The sequence below is a fragment of the Plectropomus leopardus genome, chromosome 21 (genome assembly GCF_026936395.1).
Source record: "Plectropomus leopardus strain MGB_pleo_1.0 chromosome 21, ASM2693639v1, whole genome shotgun sequence".
Classification (NCBI taxonomy): Eukaryota; Metazoa; Chordata; class Actinopteri; order Perciformes; family Serranidae; genus Plectropomus; species Plectropomus leopardus.
The window spans coordinates 20187598-20207331 of NC_142196.1; the positions used below are offsets into that span (position 1 = coordinate 20187598).

The following is a 19734-nucleotide window of genomic DNA, read 5'->3' on the forward strand; positions in this document are numbered from 1 at the left end:
TATAAAGGGCTGACATTTCATATCCCAAAAGGTACAAGGTTAACCTCACTGTGACGTCATAATGTTCTGCAAAACATTTTTCTAGCCATTATTTGAGCATCATATCTGAGGGACAGACGGGGAGACATTTGGTCAGATACTGAATTGGTGACACTAATCTTAGGTTTCCTCCTTGAAACTGTGCTGATTGGATAGATCTTATGTGCTGACGGGGGAAAGATTTGTGTGAAGCATTCGTGTTTTTTACTGACATGGATGTGAACTGTAAGTGCAACTTGACTGGTGCGCAGAGGTGTGCAACTGCTTTGCTGCAAATCTAGTTGTCGTTTTTTTGTTTGTTTGTTTATCTTGACCCTCAGCAAAGCTACAAACATTTTTCCATTAGCTTTCCTGAGTGACAGGAAGCAAATGCATGACCCTTCTTTTACCATAAATGACCATATTTTGCAATGAGCAAACAGCACAGGAATGAGAGTTAATACATACATACAGCTAATATCGTTAGCGAAATGTAAATCCTCCCTGTAAATCGCATCATCACACAAGATGTGTGCATGTCAGCAGAATATGGGTGCATGGCAGCCCTCGTTATTGTGTCTATCACACAAAACCAGCAAAATTTAATACCACACATGCGTCACAGCGTGCACACAGCTGGCATCAGCAACATGTGCATAATTACTGTTTTCCCAAATAATCTGTACACAACATTGGCAGCAGGAGCCAGCCGTGATAATATTGGTAACTTGGCAGTGTGGATGTTATTAAATTTTAAAAACATACCCTTTGATGGTAGGAAGTTAAAAGTTTAAAATCAAAAGGGAAATCCAAGAGTCGAAAAAAGTGCAGTTACACATGCAGGAACAAAAAATTGGATGTTTCTCACAGGATCTGGTTTGTGCAAACAGTCTATTTTTTGTGAAATTTTAAAAGAGACATATAGAATAAAAAGACGATAAAATATCCCATTTAAGCTCAGATTTGGTTAGATTTTGATCATGATTCATGTTCAGTGTGTGATATGCTCCAAGACTGCCAGAAACTTAAAAATCCAGTGATAATTTCTGTTTTTTACAGTTTTTAGCTAAAATAAATTGTTTAATTTTAGCAGTTTTTACAGAAAACATGTCTTTTAAACTCGCTGTCGTTAAACTGTCGCTGTTAAAATGCATAAAAATGCGACCATTTAAAGCTGTATGTCTCTCCCCAAAACCAAAATAAAGTCCCTCCCCTGTGCTAAAAAAAAAAAATACATCACTAATGAACAGTCCCTTGACAAAAATATGATGTTTATGAACCTCAAGCTGATATTTAAAGCATCCTGATGTGATTGAATGATAAAAGTTGCACTCAAACTGTGATTTAAGTGTATACAGTCTGGACTGACAAGAAACATCTGTTTCAAACTTTGTACCAGAGAAGGGTGAGACACACACAGCTGAAATATGTCAGCAGCGATTCTCTGCAGTCCTCTGCAGTCATCCCGAACTTCATTTCGAATAAATCTTTGACACCTGATGCTACATAGTGCCTCCCAAAAAAGCATCAATAAATATTCTTTATCATCACTTCCAATCAGACTCACCTTCTCAGTGGAGCACTCATTCTGTCACTGTGAGTATGTTGGTGTTAATTTACATATTTGTGACTAAAGTTACGACTGGGTAACACTGATCAATCTTGTTAATGATGGACAGCAGCCACCAGTAAGAGAATCTGCTGATTTTCAGTGTAAACAAATCAGATCTCACAGTATGTTTCCTATATATGCTATACTTTCACTCCACTACATTTTAGAAGGAAATATTGTAGTTTGTCCTCCAGTCTATTTAACAGCTGCGCTGTTTAGCAGCTTGGTGCTTGGTACTTTCTTGATGGTATCCAACATTGTTGCCAGCGTTGTCACAAACTATGTCATTTTAAACCAAACAGTACTCTAAAATATGTTCTTAAAAACATTTAATGTGAAAAATCTGTTTGTTTTATAATATAAGGACATCAAAGATCCATATAGGATGGCAGGAGTATTGGTGGATGGATTGAATAAATCCCGGACTTTCATGCAGGAGTCCAGTGTTTGCTTCCCATGATGTTTTTTTATCTATACTTTACCAGGTGCCTTGTTGCCTAATCCTAACCATCCGTGCCTGCATGTGCTTTTGTTGACGTCCTCGCATTGGTTGCCATGTGCATAACCACATGCAGCATCATCATCATGTGCATTTGTTGAGATTACAGTACCACCACCACTTTGAATGAGTAGAAATAGGCAGTGCACAATCTTGACTCATATTTTATGAGTGATGATTGATCAGATTAGCTGTCTCGTGTACTTCTTTGAGAATATAGTGAAAGTTATAGCAAATATTGCAAAAAGTTATCAGTTATAGCTGTAAGTCAGATTTGAGTATTTTTACTGCATGGTAAATATCTGAGTATTCTTTCACCACTGTGTAAAGTCAGTTAACCAAAAACACCTTAGTTTTTGAATAAAAATCAGGAATCTAGCATTTACTGACAGAAAAAAATCAAAATCCAAATTGTTACTATCTGGATTCTGACTGCAGGTGGTCTTTTATCCTGATGTATATGTAAGATGTCACTATGTAAAAGAGGATTGAGTCATAACGTCATATAATCAATTGAAATTCATTCCTCCCTAAGACCTCATAGTACTGAATCACAGCAGGAGACGAAGTAAACTGCCTTGTATTATTTCTCAGGAAGCTGGAGCTTCTTTTTGATCATTCACTTTAGAGCTACAAGCTCCTCACTTGCACTCGACACCTCCAGCGAGCTGGCAGAGCGAGCAGAAAAAGGTTTCTCCTCCTCTCCATCAGCGGACTCACTCAGTCGCTCTACAATCCCGTCTTTGTGTTCCTTCACTCTAATGGCTTCTTTATAATTTCTTCCTCTGTTCAAAGGGCATGCAGTACTTGACTGGCTGTAAATCTGTTTGGAGACTAATCTGCCACTACCTACCAGCTGCTCTCTTGGCACTTGCCAGGGCCAACATTCCCGTTGCCATGGAGATAACCAGTCATGCCAGTTACACATAAGGCCTGGCGCTGCGCCGAGCAGGCCGTGTGTAGTGAGCGTGTGCGTGCTCGTGTGTGTGTGTGTGATGCATAATGTGCGTCTGTGTTATTAGAAGTCAAACCGTGTGGTCTGTCAACCGCCAGAGAAAGAAAAGGTTCTTGATTAACTGCCATTACCAGCTGTTTGTCAGTCTGAGCCTGTTAAGTGGTTACACGCTGTACACTATTTCTCTGCGTGTTTGTGTCCGTACACAATGTGCACAACAGAGTTGGCTAAAGTCGACCGAACGTTGTCTTTTGTCTGATTGTTTAATTGTGGAGCAGAAAGTCTGTGCAGCCTTTTATCCTGTCTGCGGGCGCAGGACAGATGGGGGGCAAACACACTTTGAAAATGAAGCTCCTGTTTAGTCTTTTCTAACAGAAAAGTCACCTGTGGCACTTTGTGCCATCCACTGGAACACGTAATTAAGCCCGAGTCTGCAGCTGCTGTTCACATTTACACAGTAAATTTAGGATTATTTTGTGTGGTGCACCTGGAAAAGTTGGTTAATGGAACTGTTTGACATTTTGGGAAATACTCGGCAAGAGTTAGATGAGAACATTGATACCACTCTCATATTTGTAGGGTAAATACAAAGCTACTGAATCTACAACAGTTGGTTAGCTTAGTTTAGCACAAAAATGAAACACAAACACAACAAAATCCCCATCAGCCTCTCTAAAACTCACTAATTAATAAGTTATACCTCTGTAGTTTAGCCTGTAAAAAAAACAGAAACTTTCAGACAACAAAGTTTTTGGACGTTTACATCCTGGACGGTTTCAGGAGCTAAGCTAAGCTAATTAGCTGCAGCCTCATATCCACCATGCAGACTTGAGAGTGAGATCAATGCCTTACTTTAACTCTCTGCAAAAGAAATATCCCACAAAATTTTAAATCTCTACAAGCTCAAGAATGTGCTGTTGAAATACCATGATCAAGCAAATCTTTTGGCATAGCTGAGTTTAACATTCAATATTCATATGTGCTGTAGCTCCCTATAAAGACACTGAGGTGATGTCCTTAATATTTGGAGGAAATTTCATTTTTCGTCAGACATCAAGTGTGGAAATCAACTTCAAAACCCAGTGGTTGACATCACCGTAGCGATGTGCATTATTTTTACAGTTGTATTTGGTATTTGTTCTTTTATGTGTTTTTATTTATTGTTTGGTTTAACATTATGATAGATTATTAAAATTAACACAGAAAAATATAATATAATATATTAGGCACCACCTTCTTTTTGTTTCCATGCATAGATTTTTTTGCAAAGATATGAACTTAATTAACTTTTTAATAAATGTTCTTGGAAATAAACAAACATAAAGCCATAAACCTAGTTGTAAGTCAATTTTTTATACTAGCCAAAAAAAAATACTTCTCAAAAAAGGAACATTTAGGACCAATAGCGTCCCTTGGGGTCAGTAATCCAGATTAAACCTAATAAAGTGTTTTTTTCCTAAAGTTAGTTTTGAAAACACTTCTTTGTCCCGCAGTTATCATAGATTGGTTAGGGCTGAGGTCGTCCTCCCTGTTGCTCAAATTTTCTTTTTGCTTTGAAAATCCAATTTTGCAAAATCGTTCATTTCTGAAATGTCTGTGGTAAACACCATTATCATTGATGATTACATACGTTGGCTACAATAAGCTCTTATGTTGTGATATTCAAATCCAACATTTCCTGTGTGGAACCTCAGTTATACATATCATACGCATCATACATAACCAAGCTTATCTCTCGCATATTTACATGAAAAAGCATAGAGAAGTTCTGCTTTTTGATGCTAATCTTGTAAAATATAAGATCAAAGTTTGCATTCTCAACTCAACTTTGTTTTGGCTTGCACCCACACAGGATTGAAAGCGTTGCCTTTAACCCAGTGATGCACAACTGCTACACCCTCACTGTAACTTCTAAAGTATGGATTTAATACACAAATGAAAGATAGAAAACACAAGAATAAACTGTAATATGTATAAACTAGAAGTTTATTTTGTGAAATAGTACCGGTTTAGATAATTATATTTACAAGCGTTTAGGACCCATATTGTCAGAATTTTTAAAATTCTGCCTACAACCCCGCTGAAGGATTACCAGAAATCTAGAGGTCTGTTGTTTTGTAGTATTTTGTAGTGTTTGATTACAGTGTGTGCTTTACTTGGGAACTTCATTTTATTCTGCTAACAGTGCATTTTATGTTTAGCATTAGTCACAGAGGTGCTTCTTTACTGCCTTTTTATTTTTGTATTTCTTATCTCTGAGTGAGTTGTTGGACACGTGAAGCTTGAGAGCTTTAAAATTAAATGCATTGAGTTTTTTGGTTTTTTTTACGTTTGTTGTCTTGGTTTTTATGTTTACAAGTGCAACCAAAACAGTGTCACAAACTGATCCTTTGATGTATGAACAAGCTGTTAGTGAAAGGTGTTAAAACTTCAGCTGTTATGAGTCATACAGGACATGCTGGTGTGAGGAAAAAAAAAAAGACAAAACCAGCAAGAGAGCTATTGTTGTCCATCACAGTGCACACACATCTAACTTGCCTTTTTGATTTTCACGTTTTCTAGGTATACACGGGGCCTTTCACTGAACACGTCTTGCGACATGCACAGGGAGGAAACTGCTGTGGTTTGGTTGCTGCGGAAACCAGGTGAGAGCATGTGCTGCGTGTGTGCTCTGGCGATGACATCACACATTCCATGACGTCGACGTGGTAACAGTGAAAGGCAGAGAGGTAAGGGGGCAAAGCTCAGACTTGGCCTCAGTCGTCAATTGATCCTTTTTAAGCCACAGAGGCCTCTGTGAGGGAAAAGCCCTGATGTTCCCAATATTGTCTATTTGTCCCACACTGTCCAACTATATCACACATACAGAATCACTCTGTATCTGCTTGTTCCAGTAATTTAGAGCACTGAGAGAACAAAATAAAAGCAGTAAAGTGCAGAGAAATGTACATATGTAATGAGGCAATATGAATAATAATATATGAATATGCTAAATATGGACAGTATGAACATGTGCTGAAGTTACAGTAGGCAGTGCAGATATATGTATTAAGTACAACTAATGCTAATTGTAATATATTATATATAGAGTAAACAGCTGGGGGACTTCAAATGCATGTTTAGAGAATGGTATGGACTTAAGTGCTATCACAATTATACTATGCACAATATTAAAATTCAAGGATTCATCAATACATCAAATGCAATATCCTAGATCACTTGTGCATCATTACTTTACTGTTATTCACAGATTTGAGTACACTGGTGACAAATTTTTACTCTTCTTGTTTTCATAATTTCCAGAGTTTTAGCTAGAGTGTGCTGATGGACAAGCGGTTAAAATGCATGCAATGGGTAGGAACCCGTGTTACATGTTTTACTACTGTTTCTTTTACAATGTGTCCTCTTCTATCTTAACACTATCAAAAAAGTATGATTTTTCATTGATTGAACTCTCGCTGGAAATGGAGAAACTGGAAATGAAAGTGAACTAGAAAGGTGCTCTAAGTAGAGGTCTCTGGCAGGTGGCCGCATTACTGCTGCAGCGTGGCCGCCACACTTGATCATAACCACTATAGACAATGCATATGGCGCAGCTGCACCTGCTGGAATTGTTTCTCCAGACTCCTGCACAGTCAAGATTGCCGTATTGTGCCTAACTTAAGGGGATCATAACATATCAGCTATGTAATTAATTTGCAGATGTTCAAAATGAAACCAGATTTCTTATGATGTTAGTTTTTTAACCACAACAAAGGCTAAAATGTGGCCTGCAACAGATGATAAGGCTGGTTGTTTTTAGCTGAGATGGTTTCTGGAAATACCTTTTGCTCTTTGCTTTTGCAATATGTTATTTTTGATGATAAGCTGCACATACATTGGTCATCGGTCAATGGCGGTTTAAAACAGTCACTAAAACAGATTTTACAGCAATTAAAAATGATGAGCTGCGGACAAACAGGTGTGCATGCTCACACACACACAAACACAGGACCAAGCACATAATCCCCTTTAGGCTTATGCCTGGCGGAGATAATGATTTTTTTTTAGGATAATAGCTACTTCCCTCAGCTCCTGAACAGAATCAAACCCAAGTTGTCAAAATGATTGCAAAGACAGACATGCATGCATGTGATTCATATATATTCATGTTAATTTCTTGTTGATGCCATTCCTCTGTTTGTTGTCCATGATGTTGGACCATGATTCAGAATATGGTTTGTGGCTCCTGCATGAATGTATTGTTTGAGATAGGGTTTGTGTTTAATCACATTGGATTGAAGCAGAAGTTTGATCATTGCTGTCAGTGCATACATCCTCTGCGTGTGCTGCTAAACTGCACACACATGCAACAAACCAATCTGTGGTTTCCCCGTGGCGGTCAAAAGGGGCTGTGATATAAAACTAGGCTGTTTCTGCAGCAGAAAGATGCAAATACTTTTGGAGTAACAAAACCTACAACTACCAGAATGCTTTGCACCTGCTGGTGGGTGATGTAACTTGTCTGTGTGAAACAATGGCGGCCATCTCGTTTACAGTTAAACGGAAAGCCAAACATGTTTCTGAAAACATTTAAAGTGAGAAGTAGGCAATGCAGTTAAGAAATCTTGGTTTATATTTGATCGGTGCTGCTTTGTTTTACTAATCTCCGTTTTGTCGGTCTCCGTTTACACTTTGCAGGAAGCAGTGTGGCACTTACTTGCTTTACACAAACTTGTCATTTCGGCAAAATGGGGCATTAAGACATGTTTCTAAAAACAATTTAGGTAAGATATAGGCAGTGCAGTAACGTCTTGGTTTATTTTTGATTAGCACTAGTTAGTTTTACCGTTTGGCTGGAGACAGGCGATATAAAAATGCAAAAGTACAGCCTGTAGTTCAAGCAACAACCCCAAGAGACAGCGAAACTCCTCAAAATGACATAATTTATGACATTTGGAGCAATTTTGCTGGTGGGGTAGGAGGGATATCTAGGCACTGGCTAGAAAGTTTACCACACTTAATCTACACATTCGACCCACATTGTTTTGATACAAAGCTGGTAGACAAAAGGTGAATTATCCCTTTTAAGTGAGCTTGATGCTTTCTGTGAATCTGTACCGTACAGTAACGACTAGTTATATCTGGTGAATAACAAAAGACGACGGTTTATTTTAATTTTCTTTGCCTCGTCTCTCGATAAAAACATGAGCACTTTTGAATATTTAAATTCCGAATAAACCCTTAATATCATTATGAATTTTTATGGACGAGTCATTCATTCAGGATTTAAGCCTTTAAACCCCTCAGTCACTCCTTTCTCACCTGCCTCCTTTTTCTTTGGCTGCAAACAGCAGATAATAGAAAGCAGTGTGAGAAATACCCAATTTCCACTCACCTGGCACTCAAATATGGATTTCCAGTTTTTCGCGTCTGCAGATGTGATTACACGTAGATAGAAGGCACCCTTCCCAGACACTGGAAAGACTATTACAGACTGCTATTCAGGTTGGGCTCTTGCTCTCAGCAGGTATCGTCATGTACAGACCTCTTAAGCTGCTTGTCACAGGGCTAACAAAACAGCAATATGTCCTATGATGAGCCGATGAATCGCTGGTCAATAGATCTACAGGAGGCTTTGGTGCTCTAATCTCATGACATTACCACTTGAGAATAGATGGAAAAATGAGAGATAAGAGAATGTACAGGACGAGGCGGGAGAACACGCTGCTATGATGAAGTCTGAAAAGAGCCAACAGAGGAAATTCAGTAAATTGGAGCCAACACAATAGCAACATACGGCATACTTTATATGGATCTGCAAAGCCTGCCAAGTGTCCAAGAGGGTAATTGAATGAATCTGTGATTAAATGAGCGAAGCATGAGTTTCGTCACAGTCCTCCAAATTAATCCCTGCACCCTGATTTGCATGCATTCAAACGTACATTGTCATCAGAACTAGTAAATGCATGGGAATGATTGCCAGTGACTTGCCAGCCCTTCTCTTTAGTCTGTATTAATCCCCAGCTCCTGGCCTGAGGCCATGGCGGGAATGTGTACTGGAGGATGGCCGCGTGCCCTCTCTCAGCTGCCTCCTAATCTTACCCCCCAGCCACAGGCTCGCTCCGACCCCACGGCCCTGCCTGTGCGGTCCAGCCAATCTTTTTTCCTCTAGTTCTCTCCTGCCCCCTAAAGCACAATTTGTAGAATCAGCCTGTGATGGTCAGTCCTGGTGGATCTCATGACATTTATCAACAAAGCAGGTGGAAAACGCAGCTTCATACGACTCTCTTCCTATATGACGAACTTTACATTAAATCATTTTGACTGTAATCTTTCTCATTGTTGCACGAAGATGATCGAAGAGGGAGAAATAGCGCTTGGCAATCAAATATTCCCATGTCGTTGGTTTGCTGGCGTGCTTCTTTGAACCTTCTCGATTCACATGCATTCCTCTCCCAATAGGAGCTGTCACTTTGTGTGGACATTGTCCCCTCAGTGTGTGTGGCTATAGGGAGCGTCTGATGTCCACTCCGGGCCACTTGTCTATGATGTGAATGGGAAGACAATGAGACCCCCAGTGGCTCCCTCTCTCCATGACCCGCCTGGGGTCTGATTTGCCTTGGCAAGGGGGACAGAGGCCCAAAACAAAGCTGAAGGAGTCTCCAGCGAAGGGGTGCAGAGGTCAGCCCCAACGCCCGACTAACAGGCCCGTCCTCTAGTTTGGGCTCCTAAATGGGGAAGGGACATAGAGGCGTAGAGACAATGGGATAAAAGGGACCTCCAAAGCCATTAAATTCTGAGGAAGTGATGGCCGTGAATGATGACAGAGACTGAATAGAGACTCTTGAGGTGGGAGGTACGCTCCTTTAATGACCATGGATGCTCCATTATGGCAGCCCTGGGAGGTGGTGATGAGGTGGTACATTTTCTCCCATTAGGCCTCTCTTCTCCGAACGAGGGGACACTTCCAGATTGATGCAGGAATCCCGGTCAGGTCCTTATAGCCCCCTGCTGTGAACCTCAGCACAGGGGGACAACGTGACACGGCCCGGGCCCCTTTAGAGGTAGGACGAGTCAAATTACTGTTTGCATAACGTCAAGCCTTTCATAGCTCCCCTAAAGGACACTTTGATTGATGGACTTTCCTTTTTACTTTGAGGGGACAAGAGGGATGTGATCACACAGTTCACAGCTTCACAGTGTTCAGGATAATGGATATGCTTCTGATTGGCATTAGCAATTCAACTTTAAAGGCTAAAAGGGATCAGTGATGTAAAGAGTGATTCACTCATTACTCTCTGTCAACACTAATGAGGGACACACTGTACAGTACAAGTCAAAACTGCCCATTGGACATTTAGTAAACAACACAAGTGTCTCATGTCCAAAAACATGTAGTTCTGAGCTTTGATAAGCTAGTAGTTTATTTTTAGCTCTGTGACGATATGAACCGTTTTGAAATCACTCAGATCTTTGAATTTAGAGCTTTTAATCTGATAAAGAGTGGGTTTGTTGGTTCGCTATCAGTGGTTTTGTTCACAGCTCTCATGGCTCCTTTTTGAAGGATGAATATGTTGATATCTAAAACATACCTCCATAAATTGAACCTAATCCCTGCTTAAGCAGATTTATCTAGGTGTCTACATTAACATTATATTGTCAACATATGCTGCTCGTTTATCCTTAAAGGCATTAAGTGTACTTACTGTTCACCCGTTCTCTCAGGGGTGTACATTCAATCCATCTTATATGGACAGATTTATTATTCCTCAGATGTAATTGCCAGCCATTAAACATGTGTTTCTAATAGATTCAATATCTGTTGTGAAAGAAAACTCAGGGTTTAACCTTGAGTGATGACATGTTATGATCTTTTGCATAACTACAAGATAACAGGCTCCTTTGTACGTCTGAGTAATGTTCAAGTGTATAAATTTTCATTAAGCTACGGACAAGTTTTTTCCACCCCTGCCGCTCCTCCGCCTTGAATTGAAAACTCATTTTCTTCCTGAAAACTTCACATCCCTTAGCCGTTACTTGGACCTGATCCTGCAGCTGTGATGTCAAAAATAAAGCTTTTTCCTGCCTGGACCTTTTTTTTTCCATATTCCCAGACTGTTTTACACCCTGGGAACACTGGGAAAATGTTGTCACAGTCAAGTAAAATCCAAATTTTTGAAAATAGCATTTTTTCCCCAGTCTTAACACTACAGGTGTTGAATGGTAAAACTTGTAATGAGTAAGAGTGTCGGCTAAATTGCAAAATCCAAATGGTAATAAATCAACTTTTAAAATCACTTGAATAGAAGGAGCATAATTATACACAAATCACAGGTAAGTGCCAGGCTGGAAAACAGTGATAAACATCTCAATCTGATTAACAATTCAAGCACTGTACAATGAAAACTCAGTTGCATTAGATTAATGTCCAATTAAGTGAGTTATAAAGGCATACTACTTGAATTTTTAGTGATTTTGAGATGTTTCAGCCTTTGAGTGCTGGATTATTTCTTTTAAATTTAACTAATATTATACAGGCAAGTCCTGTTGAGATCAACAATCTCTTTTTTTAAGAAAGACCTGGCCAAGAAAGCAGCATGAAAAGTTACAGACAAATAATGATAACCACAATAAAAACCATAAAAGATAAGCCTAGCATCATCGAAACTTTTATCTGCCTATCTTTTTGAGCCGAATGTTTCAGGTGCAACATGTCGGAGTTGCACGCTTTTACAGTCCTGCAGACTGTAAGCGTCACCCTGCATGCATTACTTGACCGAAAATACAGCCTCGTACTAGTTGTGCCTTTTAGATGTGAATTTAACACAAAATTGCTGATGGGTGCTGACACAGTATAAATGTGTGTGCATGCCTATGTATGTGCACATGCTTAAGCATGACGGCTGTCAGCTGCAAACAACTTTTTGAGACCAGGAAACAACAAAACTGGATGTTTTTAAGCGAGACATCGGCGGCATTTCCAGTGGGGATTTTGCCACCAAAATGGGTGTTTTATTAATTAAGGCATAACGACAATTGTGCCACTAAATCCAGATGTTTTTGAGTTAGACATTGGTGGCATTTTTGGCTGTGATTGTGCCTCCTAACCAAGTGTTTTTCATTCCTAAACATAACCACATTGTTAAAACATAAAGTTTCAACTTATCCGCTACATGATGAAAGGTAAAATTTTACATATCTGTGGTTTGCCGAATACAATTTTAACATTTTTTCTCAGGATCGGGATGAGGAGCTCAAAGCAGTCTGCTCAGACATCGGCTACTTACATCAGTGATTCTGTCAGTCCTAAGAATGTGCGCTCTTTCGCCTCAGACACCGTTTGTCTCTGCATGTCCCAAAATTTCTAATATCTCCCTTTGAATGGTGGCGGATATCCAGCTGTCTGTTTGCTGAAACCATTCACATCTTCTGGCCAACTCATAACATTTCGACCACTCATCATTCATCATCATTAGCTGTTTTAAAACTCCATCCTGATGGATATGTCCCTGCAGTGAAAGTCCTGTGCGTCCAAGATATTTTATAGATCTTAAAACCATCTCTGACAGAAAGCTGTCCCAGCCAATTTGCGGTCTTTCTCCGTCTTTTCAGCTTGTTCGTGTTATTGGGTTGTTTTTGTTTTTTGTTTTTTTTTTTTACCACAAATCTCTTCTCAAGTTTAACGTTAGCTGCCCCATGAGCAAAAATTGACGTGGAAATTGACATGTCCAAAACTGATTCTAGAGGGGGAACCTCAAGCGTCATAAGCATAGGGCCATTGATTTAACTGTCGTATTTGAGAAGTTTGGAATGATAATAATAATATATCCAAAAATATCAAACTATTCTTTTATTCTTTAGTCATTTTAAACAACAAAATCAATCACAGCATTGACAAACAGCTTCTGATTTCTTATTTTCATTTATTGTTATCCTATTTACAACCGATGGGTTTTTCCATCCTCTGACTTAAAAGGTACCACTCTCGATGTTTTTACTGCACAAAGTCTGCTTGTGTTATCTGTATGTTCAGCCGAAACTCCAAATCATGTAAAAAAGCAGAAGCATGTCTAGACTATAATCATGTAGCCACAAATAGCATGATTTAAGGAAGGCAGCCATATGTTTTACAGTAAGAGTCCTTAAAAGCAACACTTCACAGCTGGCTGGGACTGCTCAACAGTGCTGTCAGGAGAGTTCGACTTTTTTTTTTCCATGCAGAAAAATGCAGCAGTCCAGCCAAAAATAGGCATTCCACACTGAGAGGAACTGCTTGCAGGATGATATTCTATAGTGGTTCTCCAGAGCCGCACGTGGCTCAAACGTTGGGCGGCAAACTTTGAGCAGAGATAAGGAATGCAGCCACCAGCACAACACATTTAGAGCGTACTTGGGCATTTGCAAAGATCAGGGTCAAGAAAACAGCCAAGCACAAGCTCCATACATGTCCACGCTACTTGTGCACACTCCGAGTCCTCCATCTGGTGGCACTTTGAAGAGAGAGGGCTCTACAGACTGGAGTGCACTCATGCCATCTTTAAGGTTAAGTGCCTCACATGTTGCCTCAGAAATGAGGAGGTGATGCCAGAGGGTTTCTAGATTTACAGCCGGGTTTAGCAGAGGTATAGATCAATTGTTTTATCTTTAAGAGGAGGTGCAGCAGAGTCAGAGGAAGGCGTGGTGCATCCATTGGCATGAGGATTTATCTGATCAAAGGCAGCACACTAAACCTTTCACCAAGGGAGCGCTCGCTGTCTGCAGATAGAGATCCCTGCTGCTGACTGAGTCAAACAGACTGCAGCAGGAGTAATGGGGGGGGTGGGGGGGCGCAGAGACTGTTAACTAGCAGAAAGCATGCTAATATGCTAATTCTAATATGCTAATCACAATTCCCGCATAGGCGCAGGGATTTAGCCCGGGCAACAAGCAATTTAACGAGGGTCAGGCTTCACCTCAGGGACTGGCAGGGATGATAAACACAGCTGCAGGGGAAGGCATGTGGATTAACATAAACTGTGATGTAAATCTGATCAGATAAAACAGTTTTACTATCTGAAAATACATGCTTATGAACAGGGGCCTTTCTAGGCGTTGAGGACATCGGGGGCCCAAACCTTTTCAACTGCTATCATTGAAATATAGAGAATTTTGAGGTCCTTGTGCTGAGTATTTCCATTTGATGCCACTTAATACTTCTACTCTACTACATCTCAGAGAACATTGTACTTTTTACTCTAGTAAATGATGGTTAATTAAAGCTGTGGTTCCCAACTGGTTTAACCACAGGTCCATATTAATTTTAGTAATTAGTCTAAGGTCCACATTAGATATATAACCACATATTCTATTTTATTTCACTAAATGAAAAAAACACACATTGGCTTAGAACACAAACAAATAAAACATATTGCAAGAATAAACAGAAACTACACTTCAAAATAAAAGCTCTGTGGCGCAAATTCACTCTACGTTAAGTTTGTTTTTTACTAATTTGACACATTCATGGGTCACATGCAGTCCATTCAGAATGGACCTGTGACCACCTTTTGGACTGCGACCCACCAGTTGGGAATCACTGGATTAGCAGTATCTAAAGCATTTAAGCTCTTTCTTGCATGTGATAAAACAAAGTGTGCTGCTTGAATAACACAGTGCCTTTTTGATCAACAATATCATATTATTTCTGAGGGCTTTGATGCATGAGTGAAATGACACATTATTAGATCAGGGGCTATTCTTATTTTTAAAAATTATATTTATACAATTAGATTCAGGGCCAATCATAAAACATTCAGGGCTGAAGCCTCCAATGCTAAGGCCAAACAATGCCACTGCTTATTAATGTCAAGTTGAGTTTACAATATATTAGAGTGAATGCATTGCAGAACAAAACAAAAACTGGAGGTTAAAATTATGGGGTGAAATACAGACATAATGGTAGATAAACTAATTTTTAGGATAAATTAATATCTCTTTTTTTTTCCTGGAAATGCAACATGCTGCACAAGCAGGCCTCTTCAAGAAAAGTCTGTTCTTGAGAGATTGCACTGTATTTGTTGTTACCCCAATACAGGGCCTGCTTCTTGTTTAAGGGTCTTTGTTTGTTAATTAAATTGGGAATTTGCTTTTGTGTCCAGTGCACTGCAGCATGCATAATTTAATTTTCCATCCGTAATAACCCCCGCCCATGCCTGGTGTCATGGCCCTGGAACGGGTGAACTAGACTTGCTTTGGATTCGACTGTAATTAAAGTGGACTGATGGACAATTAGTTTGGACTAATTTCCAGGACGGCAGTGGTCTTATTGTCACCTTTGAACCGCGGGGCTTGACACCAGTCTGACCCGCCCGGGTGAATCTACAGACGGCTGCTTCGGGGTCAACGGGGTGGAGAGGTCATCCATACTTTGATGGGTCTTTGATTTGTCAAAGACTTGTTTGCGGTGATGTGACAGATGTGCATTGATGGGTTTTGTTGTCACTTAAATGTTAAATGTAGCATCAGTGGCACGGGTGAGGTGATGAAACAACTTGGAAATCTTCATTTTTTTATCTGCCTTCTACTTTTTTGTAGGCACATCATTTAAAAGACAAGAAAACCAAATGTCAGAAATGTTCTTTGTAAGTCACTGTGTTTAGAGGCTGAACGCATGCATGTTTTAATCACATTGGCCCACCCATAAAAGTCTAAATGAAAGGAGTACTTAACGGCAAAGTATTCCTGAATTGTTCCACGTTCATTTTCTTTTTAATTATGCAAAGAGTCTGATTAGATCCTGCAGCTGTGGTGTTAACCTCTAGACTGCAGAAGTTAAACCCTTGACTGAGGACTCTGCAGCCGGAAGCTTTTTTAAATGAGAGAAGGGATTTTTTTTTCCTTTAGCTGTTATAAATGTGTAAAACACTTAAAAAAATGAAATAAAATAAAATAGTGCTTTGTTTTCCAACCACTAGTGTTCAGCAAAGATCCAAAAGACTGGTGTTAAGATTCCAAAAGCCTCACATGACTTGAATGAGTACAAGTGAAGTTAAATGCCAAGTGACACCCTTTTGTTAGCAATGAAAACGCCCTCACTAATAAAGGAAGCCCTTTATCTTCATTAAGGAAAACTGACCTATTTGTGTTCCCATTGTTTTGGCGGCCTCATTAAGGTCTTCATGTCAGCTCGTCTCCCCCTAAATGTCTCACATCCGAATTGAAAGGAGAGACTCCGAACACTTGAAACTCAATTAAATTACATTTTTAACTCATTTAATTGATAATTTTATTAATACTGTCTACATTTAGGGCTTTTTTATGTCCGGTATGATTGATGCCATCCCCCTCCTCTCCCCCGCCATTCAGATTTGACATTAGCAATGTTGTCCTGGAACCAAGTACATCATCTACGTGATATTTTTGTTGCGCTTAAGTGCAGAAAATGGTTAGAGGGGAGCTTCTGCTGTTGGGCGCGGGGCTCTCTGCCTTTCACTGGAGCTCCAACTGCAGGTTGAAGGTGGCAGTGAAGCCGGATCTGGGTTTATCTGTGGCCAGCTGCGCTGCCGTCTAACATCACTATTAAATTGAGCTTATTTTTGTTTTAAATCGAAATCCACTTCCGTATTTTGGAATAGTTGCTGTTCACAACTGGTGCACACCATACAGGAGTGCACATGAACCGTACTCACCTTTTCAAGTGGACTTGGGCACAAATCGGCATGCTGCACCCATGTATGGTACACAGTGTACCAAACTGGACTAAGGGTTAAGTGCACAAAAATCCAGGCCCAGGTCCCTGATGTGAAAGCTGAGAGTTGAAGTGCTGATTTCACTTCCCGTAACTCAGAGCGATCTCTTTTTTGGCATTTCCTTTAGTGTTGAAAAATTAGATTTACTTTATGTATTCTTAGAAAGATCAGCATAGCTGCTACAAGACATCACACCTTTAAATGCTTCAATTAAATTACTGCTGCTACTGCTTTTGTTGTTGTTGTCCTTATGTAGACATACTGAACAAGCCTTCGATCGTACTGTTGAGAAAGGCTGTTTTCCTGAGCTGTATTTTTAGTCATTAGCGTCATTACAAATGTCGATGGGATTTTGAATGAGGTTTTCTCACTTCTGGAGAAGACTCTGGAATCTACAGTTTCACTTCCACTGACTGAAATTCAAAATTTACATTAGTTTGTGCCCCGCAACATACAGCTGCACGTTACTCAAATATATTCAGTCTCAAATGAAGATCATTTACATGCTCGTTAGATTTGTTTCATGTTAAATCACCCCAAACATCTTCTGATGACATCCTTAAAGGAAATCATCTCAAAATCATCTTTTTTTTTTTTGACCACCGATGCCTTGATATTGTTAATGTATGCGTGTGCATGTCATCAGATGTTCAGTGTTTACGGTCAGAGCACACAAACACCAATCAAGTCATCTGGAAACAAATGAGCATTGAGCAGTGATTGAGGTAATCAGCTTCCCTTTGTTGACGGCACTCGCCTAAAAGTCTTTTGAGGCAGACACATTCAATTAAAAAAACAGCCCGAGGAGGATGACTCTTGCCGAATTTAAAAAATTGGGTCTAAAAGTTTAATTTAGCAATGAGTTTAAAATTCACATTAAGGTAAAAACAGAGTCTTTTATCAGCTGTTTTTAGACATCAGATACAAACCACTAAATATACTGGACTGTTCAGAGTCCGTCCTGGCAAACCTCAACAGGCAGTCGGCCGACAAGCGTTGGTCGTCAGCTGATGAGGCTCACCTGCATCCTGAGGCTATAAAAGCTGGGCCATGTGTTCATTCTGTCTCTGTCCCTTCCTACAGCTGATGTCTGCTGCACACAGACATAGAATGAACAGAGAGGACATTGAACATTTTGGTCATTTGGACAGCACAAAAGAAAATGGCAAGTGTTAGTTGATATAGTGACAACACACATCAGTCACTCAGTAGTTTGAGAACTCGATTCTTACACTTATTTTCTTGATTAAACAGAAAAATAGAGGCGTACATCAACCCAATTTTCTCTCTTTCACTGATTAACGTTATCTCAGTTGCTTTGTAAACACATCGTAAAACACACTTTATTCAAACTCGACGGGAACAAATAAAACTCACCAAACCGTCAATGGTAAATCTGTTTTCTTGTGCTGCGTTTAGACACCTTTAAGAAGCTATTTAATCCTTTGACACTTAAGCAAATTGGTTTGATTTCTTTCAAAAAAGGCAAAACTCAATAAGAAATGAGAAATTAGTAAAAGGTGACAAGGAAATGAAAATTCGTTTTTAAAAAGGGGAGTGGACATTAATAAAAAAAGGGGTTTTTTAAAGTATCTAGGGTAAAATATCCAGAAAATTATGTTTATAATTATATATTTAAAATTATTTGACATAAAAATCTACAAATATATTTCCAATGTCATGCACTTTTGGGGTAATTTTATTTATTGATTTTTTTTTTTCTGGTATTTTTTGTCTATTTTCAGGAAATTTGCATGTAACTTTTTACTAATTTCTTGTTTTTGGTCATGCTTTGTTAAGTTCCTGAGGTCTCCAACAGTTAAGAATTACTTTTTGTAGACTCCCTTTTCACATCCCCTGAGACAGTTTGTAACATAATAGTATTGATAATAGTAAAAGTATACACTGCACTCGATATTCCTGGTCAGACTCCAGGAGGTTTACATTGTCCTGGCTCTATATTTAGATCTGTTGTTGAAAGATGCACCGCACAGATTCCTGACGTCTGGCTTACTAAGAAGTCAGAGCCAGTGAAATTGAAATTCACATGATGAGACATCATGAGCTGTATAATGGAGGACCAGCCTCGCAGTTATTAGCTGTTTGCATCCTGACACAATGACAAGGTGTTATTCCAGGGAGACGCTAACATAGCAACTGCGCAAGAAGAAAGTCTGACATGAGCTGTGAAATCCTGACATATGCTGCTACACAGAGGACGCACCCCTCGCAACGCTGGAATTTATTCACATCACGTGTGTCTTATGAGTTATGTCGTATTCTGTGAAGATGTTGAGATACTGTAGGTACACATCTGGACAACAGCAGCATCAACTCATCTGTTTCTGAAGATTAGCACAGGGGTTAAGTGTACTCGCACAGGAAAGACATTTCTTTGAAATTAAAGAGGATGAAAGAATCCACTTGTATGGCCTTGATTTCCGTGCAGTCAGCAGCTCTCAAGGGTGCAGTGATGTAACAGGATGGATACACACCGAGAGGTAATGAATGTACAGGCACAACACAAACAAAGACAGGTACTTAAAATACGTCAAAACAATCCTAACATTTAATTCTACTTTAAGTTTTTTAGACCATATATTACTCAAGTTGCCTTGAGTTTGTCAAAATTAGGACTAAGCCTGAATATGACTTTTTGGCTTCAGTTTTAAGAGTCAAGCGTGTAGGATTTAGGAGGATATATTGGCAGAATATTGTCAGGCTAGCTCCTTTTTGTCATTTATTATACTCCACTGTTAAATCTGACAAGTTGATTTACTTAAAAAAATCTAGGAAACCAGTTGCTTTAAAAAGTAGTAAACCGTTTATCTATTTTACAGTGCCATATAACTGAACTTTGAACATTTGTTAAGAAACCATGACTCGCAGATCATTGGCTAAATCCTCTTTGTTATGTTTGTCAAAAAGATGGCTGCGTCAG

The 19734-nt window shown here is 39.4% G+C and overlaps 1 long non-coding RNA gene across 2 annotated transcripts in view; it reads left to right on the forward strand.

Annotated features, from left to right (window-relative positions):
• LOC148186059 (uncharacterized) overlaps window positions 1–19734 on the forward strand; it is a 56363-nt gene that overhangs the window by 17296 nt on the left and 19333 nt on the right. For both annotated transcript variants that reach the window (XR_015775391.1, XR_015775392.1), the window contains exon 3: window positions 5647–5813. This is a non-coding gene — a long non-coding RNA (uncharacterized LOC148186059). The remainder of the gene's footprint in view (window positions 1–5646; window positions 5814–19734) is intronic.